The sequence below is a fragment of the Babylonia areolata genome, chromosome 1, assembly GCF_041734735.1.
Source record: "Babylonia areolata isolate BAREFJ2019XMU chromosome 1, ASM4173473v1, whole genome shotgun sequence".
Taxonomy (NCBI): Eukaryota; Metazoa; Mollusca; class Gastropoda; order Neogastropoda; family Buccinidae; genus Babylonia; species Babylonia areolata.
This window is the reverse complement of record NC_134876.1, coordinates 32,899,607-32,908,470: the sequence shown is the minus strand read 5'-3', so window position 1 is coordinate 32,908,470 and position 8,864 is coordinate 32,899,607.

Genomic DNA, 8,864 nt, shown 5'->3' with positions numbered 1-8,864 from the left:
TTATTGTTTGTTTGTTTGTTTTAGATGGGTTTTGACTTATAACATGTAATTTGGACATTCACGGACTGCTCTGCCCTGGAAAAAAACAACAACACAACTAACAGTGGCTAATAAAACAAAAGAGAACTATTTCCAGACTGGGTCACGGCAATAGTGGAAAGATCTCATGGGTATTTGTGCAACACTGAACACAGAATTAAGATGTTACGTATCGTTATTACTGCAAACAGGCTGTCAGGTACCGGGTGTATGACAGAGATCCCTGCTGGGCCCTGTTTCTCAGCAGTGGGGTCCCCGAGTGTCTGATGTCCACTCTGTGGGTGTGCTGCTTTGTGAAAACTGGATGGCTGTTTGAAATTAATTCGCGGCAGTGCTTGTGATCCTGATTTCCGTTTTTTCCACATTTCTTTTGACCAGTTTGAAGTAGCGTGTGATAAACGAAGGATCGTAGCTGTAGATAAGTTTGAGGTAGCAAGTAATTAGATCGTGTATATTTTGGCGTTTTCATGTTGCTAGATTGATTAACGCTTCGACATGTTTGTTTGGTTGTTTGTCCTTTTTTTTTTCTTTGTGTAGCATACCGTGATGAAAGATGTGTACCCCGGGAGTTGTGATACGATGCATTTCACGATGTGCGCCACTCCATTTGGCGGTGATAAAGGGAAGCCTGGGCCAATGCGGATATATGGGGAGGTGGGACAGAAGTGGGCCCTGTAATGATGTATATAGAGGTGGGCCCTGTACTGGTGAACAGGGAGGTGGGCCTGATGTATGGAGGTGGGCCCTGTACTGATGTACAGAGGTGGGACGTGTACTGATGAACAGAGGCGGGACGTGGACTGATGTATAGGGAGGTGGGCCCTGTACTGATGTACAGAGAGGTGGGCCCTGTACTGATGTACAGAGAGGTGGGCCCAGTACTGATGTACAGAGAGGTGGGCCCAGTACTGATGTACAGAGATGTGGGCCCTGTACTGATGAACAGAGGTGGGCCCTGTACTGATGAACAGAGAGGTGGGCCCAGTACTGATGAACAGAGAGGTGGGCCCAGTACTGATGAACAGAGAGGTGGGCCCAGTACTGATGTACAGAGATGTGGGCCCAGTACTGATGTACAGAGATGTGGGCCCAGTACTGATGAACAGAGATGTGGGCCCAGTACTGATGTACAGAGATGTGGGCCCAGTACTGATGAACAGAGGTGGGCCCTGTACTGATGAACAGAGAGGTGGGCCCAGTACTGATGTACAGAGATGTGGGCCCAGTACTGATGAACAGAGGTGGGCCCTGTACTGATGTACAGAGACGTGGGCCCTGTACTGATGTACAGAGGTGGGCCCTGTACTGGTGTACAGAGAGGTGGGCCCTGTACTGATGAACAGAGGTGGGCCCTGTACTGATGAACAGAGGTGGGCCCTGTACTGATGTACAGAGAGGTGGGCCCTGTACTGATGTACAGAGGTGGGCCCTGTACTGATGTACAGAGACGTGGGCCCTGTACTGATGTACAGAGACGTGGGCCCTGTACTGATGTACAGAGACGTGGGCCCTGTACTGATGTACAGAGAGGTGGGCCCTGTGTTGATGACGAAGGGAGGTGGGCCCTGTAGTGATGTACAGAGGTGGGCCCTGTACTGACGTATAGAGGTAGGCCCTGTAGCGATGTGCAGAGAGATGGAAACCAGGCAAATCGGCCCAGTGCTGAAGAATGGGAAAATAGCGGAAGGGAGGTAAGCGGCAGGAACACTGTCAGAACTGTTACACATCACGGACTTCTCTCCCCTTCTGTGTTCATTCTGTGTGTATTATACTGATGTAAACGATCATGTATGCGAATAAATTATGTGAATCTTTTTTCAATACGACAGAGATTTACAGGTTTGTATGTGTACGTTCAGTGCGAGTGTGTGTGTGTGTGTGTGTGTGTGTGTGTGTGTGTGTGTGTGTGTGTGTGTGTGTCTGTCTGTCTGTCTCTAGTGGTTTTTGTATCTTTACGTATAATGTATACATTTATATCTGTGTGTATCTCAGTGTGTGGTGCGGTGTATGTATGTGTGTCTGTCTGTCTGTGTGGTGTGGTGTGGTGTGGTGGTGGTGATGATTGCGTGTGTGTGTGTGTGTGTGTCTGTCTGTGTCTGTGTCAATGTCTGTATGGTGTGTGTCTGTGTGTGAGGTGTGTGTCTGTGTATCTGTGTGTCTGTCTGTGGTGTCTGTGTCTGTGTGTCTGCGATGTGTGTGTGTGTGTGTGTGTGTGTGTGTGTGTGTGTGTGTTGGAGTGAATGATGTGTGTGTGTGTGCGAGAGAGAGAGAGAGATGATGATGATGATGATGATGATGATGATGAAGTCAAAGCAATTACGCATAATACATAGTACGTAGTTATGATGACAATATTTATTTTGCAATAAACAAGAACAACAACAATAACAAAAACTCGTTGATGGAAAAGGCCGAGTTCGGTTTGCACGAGCGATGCTCATAGCGCTGTCCGCTTAGCAAGAATTAGCCTGCACTTTGGAAATTTCTTTTAGCAAACTTTGCGCTGCTAATATAACATTGCAAGGAATTTCGAAGAAAAGTACAGCAAAGAAAAAGTTACAGGGACGTGTGTGTGTCTGTGTGTGTGTGTTTAGTGTGTGTGTGTGTGTGTGTGTGTGTGTGTGTGTGTGTGTAAGGGAGGCGGGGGATATGATAATATCACAGAACTGCGAACACAGGTAATTTGGATGGCTTGTCACTGATCACAATTTGTTGAAGCCGTCTGCACGGTCCGGTTTGTATCCAACAAAGAATTTTCGATTGCACCTGAAATACGCTGCACCACCCCGCCCTCCCTATTTGGAAGTAGCCCCCCCCCCCGCCCCCCAAACCCCCTCTTTTCAACGGGTTTCGCCACTCTGTTGAACAAGGAAAGGGGCTAAATCTTTACTGAACCCTTCCCCCGCCTCTCCATCATAAAGAGGAGTAATACTTTAGAGGTCTGTATTGATTCTAACTGGGACATATTTGCCCCCGGGGAGTTACTTCAAGCTAGCCTATAATGAGCTCCAAATCCATTACGATGGGGGATAAAAAAAAAAAATTAAAAAAAATCAAACTAGATGTGCCATGGGTGGGGAAGTTGTAACAAGCTCAAATTTACCCAAGACGGTCATTCCAGGACAGTCTACACAGACCCTGTGGACTGGCCAGATTTAACCCGGAGGTAAAATATCATCGGGGGTACGAACAGGTTACTACACGGGTATATAATAATAATATACCTTCCGCTGACAAACCCGACACTGGAACAACGGCTTCCCAGACGTCGGGCCTGATGATGGTGTCGACATCGTTGCCAGGCGACATTGATACTCTGGGTCGTGGAACTGGTGGTGACAACACTGTTGCCAGGCAACATTGATTCTCTAGGTTGTGGAACTGGTGGTGACGACATTGTTGCCAGGCGACATTGATTCTCTGGGTCGTGGAACTGGTGGTGACGACATTGTTGCCAGGCATCATTGATTCTCTGGGTCATGGAACTGGTGGTGACGACATTGTTGCCAGGCGACATTGATACTCTGGGTCGTGGAACTGGTGGTGACGACATCGTCGCCAGGCGACATTGATTCTCTGGGTCGTGGAACTGGTGGTGACGACATCGTTGCCAGGCATCATTGATTCTCTGGGTCGTGGAACTGGTGGTGACGACATCGTTGCCAGGCATCATTGATGCTCTGGGTCGTGGAACAGGTGGTGACGACATCGTCGCCAGGCGACATTGATTCTCTGGTTCATGGAACTGGTGGTGACGACATTGTTGCCAGGCGACATTGATTCTCTGGGTCGTGGAACTGGTGGTGACATTGTTGCCAGGCGACATTGATTCTCTGGGTCGTGGAACTGGTGGTGACATTGTTGCCAGGCGACATTGATTCTCTGGGTCGTGGAACTGGTGGTGACGACATTGTTGCCAGGCGACATTGATTCTCTGGGTCGTGGAACTGGTGGTGACGACATTGTTGCCAGGCGACATTGATACTCTGGGTCGTGGAACTGGTGGTGACGACATCGTCGCCAGGCGACATTGATTCTCTGGGTCGTGGAACTGGTGGTGACGACATCGTTGCCAGGCATCATTGATTCTCTGGGTCGTGGAACTGGTGGTGACGACATCGTTGCCAGGCATCATTGATGCTCTGGGTCATGGAACTGGTGGTGACGACATCGTTGCCAGGCGACATTGATTCTCTGGGTCGTGGAACTGGTGGTGACGACATTGTTGCCAGGCGACATTGATTCTCTGGGTCGTGGAACTGGTGGTGACGACATCGTTGCCAGGCATCATTGATTCTCTGGGTCGTGGAACTGGTGGTGACGACATTGTTGCCAGGCGACATTGATTCTCTGGGTCGTGGAACTGGTGGTGACGACATCGTTGCCAGGCGACATTGATTCTCTGGGTCGTGGAACTGGTGGTGACGACATTGTTGCCAGGCGACATTGATTCTCTGGGTCGTGGAACTGGTGGTGACGACATCGTTGCCAGGCGAAGTCGTTTCTGTGGGGATCAGAACCCGGGTCTGGACGCAATCTGAGGCAGACTGCAAGGCTCCGAAGGGGACGCAGGAGACGGGATCAGGTACAGAAAAACTGGAGGCATCGGATCTGTGTGGTTCTTTCCCTTTTTCTTATTACCGCCCCTTTGTGCGGACGTAGGCCTGCTGCAGTCGTTCATTGCAGAGCACGCAGCGTCGTTCTGCACAGGGGACACACTGACATCGTTCAGTGTGGAACAGTTCATGTCACCGTTGTATAACTTGCTGACGTCATGGTGTGTGATACGCCGGTCTTCTTTAATAACTTCCTGGTGTGTTATACGGCGGTCTTCTTTACTGACGTCATGGCGTGTGATGACACGGCGGTCTTCTTTACTGACGTCATGGTGTGTGATGGCACGGCTGTCTTCTTTACTGACGTCATGGTGTGTGATGACACGGCGGTCTTCTTTACTGACGTCATGGTGTGTGATGACACGGCGGTCTTCTTTACTGACGTCATGGTGTGTGATGATACGGCGGTCTTCTTTACTGACGTCATGGTGTGTGATGATACGGCGGTCTTCTTTACTGACGTCATGGTGTGTGATGACACGTCGGTCTTCTTTACTGACGTCCTGATGTGAGACGTGGTGGTCTTCTTTCACTGCACTGACATCAATCGAGCGCTTCTTTTTTGAACGGTTACCCTTTTTCTGCACACAAAGCGAATTCCCGCCTGTCTGCATACATGGCACGTTGCCAGGGTGCTTCTCACGATGCTTTCTTTTCGTTTCCTTGTAACGATGGGAATTCCCGATTGTCTGCGAGGTGGGGACTCCAAGAAAGGCAACAGACGGGGGTGGGACAGTGTGAATCGTACTGTGCAGACTTCCAATCACACGTTTTGGAAAGGCTTGCAGTAGCCGTTCTCTTTCAAATGTCTGTTTCAACTGGAGACGGTTGCGGCGACGAAAGAGGAGGAAATCCACAAACAGAAGAAGAAATACCGCTACCATGAGCACGGCGTGAGGCAGCAACAGTATCATGGTTAGTATGCAGTTAAATCTCACGGCTAGATGATCATATCCACTTCTCCTGGGTTTTTTTCAAATTTCTTATCACACACTTTGAGACAGGATACGCAAGGCATGTTCTTTGATAGGTATACAGGGTTGCAATGCTGGTAACAATTCTGTTTCAGTTGTCAGATACTGGGGGGAAATGTCCAGACTTGTGTTTTTTTTTAAATGAAAATTACATTCATACAATTGTTTCTGTTCACAGACAAAAGAGTTGAACATCACCGGAGAATGGTTTCCGCTCACTGATTCTGAAGCAGATACGTTTCCACAGACTGGTTTCCTGTCACCGACACTGAAGCAGGTACATCTCCATGGAATGGCTTCCTGTCACAGTCACTGAAGCAGGTACATCTCCATGGAATGGCTTCCTGTCACCGACACTGAAGCAGGTACATCTCCATGGAATGGCTTCCTATCACAGTCCCTGAAGCAGATAGGCTACATGCCCATACACATAACTTGGTTTGCTGGATTCAGTATTCCTTCGGATACAGAAGCAGACGGATGACTGTAGATCCTTGTCATTTCATAGATGCTGAAACAGATACCCAGCTGGATGAATGTTGGATGTTGGTGCAGCTATACGGTCTGAAACGATGTTCCTTTTACAGATATCATAACGGGATGAGCATTCGCATAAGTGTGTATCATTTCAAAGATACTGAAATGAATATACGTTAACAGGTGAAGAAGTTTTTATTCAAACACACATACACAGACACACACGTACGCATATACAGACACACACAGACACACAGACACAGACACAGACACACACACACACACACACACACACACACAAAACAATACAAGCACGAATTATCACTTTACACAAACAGTAATGGTTATATCCATGTACATTTTCTCCATTCAAAGCCATTCACATAAAATATGCCTTCTACAAATAACAACATATCTGAACAGAGCATAATTACTTCCACAAACACAGGTGCACATTCTCAGTTATTTCATTTCCTAGAACCGAGATCATCGCCTGTCACATAATGATAGATTAGGGTGCCGTATGTATTCATATATTTCAATCATCCACAGCAATTTATGAATGTTGAACACCACACTTTAACCCAGACGCCATGACAATGGTCCACATCTGAACACAGAAGCAGTGACAATGAACCACACTCGAACACAGAAGCAGTGATAATGACACACACCTGAACACAGAAACAGTGATAAAGATCCACACCTGAACACAGAAACAGTGATAAAGATCCACACCTGAACACAGAAACAGTGGTAATGATTCACACCTGAACACAGAAACAGTGATAATGATGCACACCTGAACACAGAAACAGTGACACTAAAACAAACCTGAATACAGAAATAGTGACAATGACACACACCTGAACACAGAAATAGTGATAATGATACACACCTGAGCACAGAAACAGTGATAAAGACACACACCTGAACACAGAAACAGTGATAATGATCCACACCTGAACACAGAAACAGTGATAATGATACTCACCTGTGCACAGAAACAGTGATAAAGACACACACCTGAACACAGAAACAGTGGTAATGATGCACACCTGAACACAGAAACAGTGACACTAAAACAAACCTGAACACAGAAATAGTGACAATGATCCACACCTGAACACAGAAACAGTGATAATGACACACACCTGAACACAGAAGCAGTGATAATGATGCTCACCTGTACACAGAAATAGTGACAATGATCCACACCTGAACACAGAAACAGTGATAATGACACACACCTGACACAGAAGCAGTGATAATGATGCACACCTGTACACAGAAATAGTGACAATGATCCACACCTGAACACAGAAACAGTGATAATGACACACACCTGAACACAGAAGCAGTGATAATGATCCACACCTGAACACAGAAATAGTGATAATGATCCACACCTGAACACAGAAACAGTGATAATGATACACACCTGAACACAGAAGCAGTGATAATGATGCACACCTGTACACAGAAATAGTGACAATGATCCACACCTGAACACAGAAACAGTGATAATGACACACACCTGAACACAGAAGCAGTGATAATGATCCACACCTGAACACAGAAATAGTGATAATGATCCACACCTGAACACAGAAACAGTGATAATGACACACACCTGAACACAGAAGCAGTGATAATGATCCACACCTGAACACAGAAACAGCGGTAATGATGCACACCTGAACACAGAAGCAGTGACAATGATGCACACCTGTACACAGAAACAGTGATAATGATACTCACCTGTGCACAAAAACAGTGATAAAGACACACACCTGAACACAGAAACAGTGGTAATGATGCACACCTGAACACAGAAACAGTGATAATGACACACACCTGACACAGAAGCAGTGATAATGATGCACACCTGTACACAGAAATAGTGACAATGATCCACACCTGAACACAGAAAGAGTGACAATGATGCACACCTGCACACAGAAGCAGTGATAATGATGCACACCTGAACACAGAAACAGTGATAAAGACACACACCTGAACACAGAAACAGTGGTAATGATGCACACCTGAACACAGAAGCAGTGACAATGATGCACACCTGTACACAGAAGCAGTGATAATGATACTCACCTGTACACAGAAGCAGTGACAATGATGCTCACCTGTACACAGAAGCAGTGACAATGATGCACACCTGTACACAGAAGCAGTGACACTAAAACAAACCTGAACTCAGAAACAGTGACAATGATCCACACCTGAACACAGAAGCAGTGACAATGATCCACACCTGAACACAGAAGCAGTGATAATGACACACACCTGAACACAGAAACAGTGATAATGATCCACACCTGAACACAGAAACAGTGATAATGACACACACCTGAACACAGAAGCAGTGATAACGTCGATCCACATCTATGCACAGAAACGGTGACAATCACCCTCACCTGAAGCAGTGCGTGTGATACCAGCAAAGATTGAAGATCAGTAGAAACTGAGTGCTACCACTGGCTGCTGAACCAAAATGATTGTCCCCCCTACCCCAACCCCTCAAGTCCACCACCCCCACCCCCAGTACATCATCACCTCTTCCTACCCGATAGCCGCCTGTCGAATGTCGCAAGGGTCTAGTAGCCATCAGGCGTCGCTATAGTGCCAAGCTCAATGCCCTCTGTTAATTGATTTTCACCATAGCGACCGAACATCGATCTGAGTGTAAGAATGCATGGCATACAACAGCACAATAACTGATGCTTGGTCAGCTCTTCCA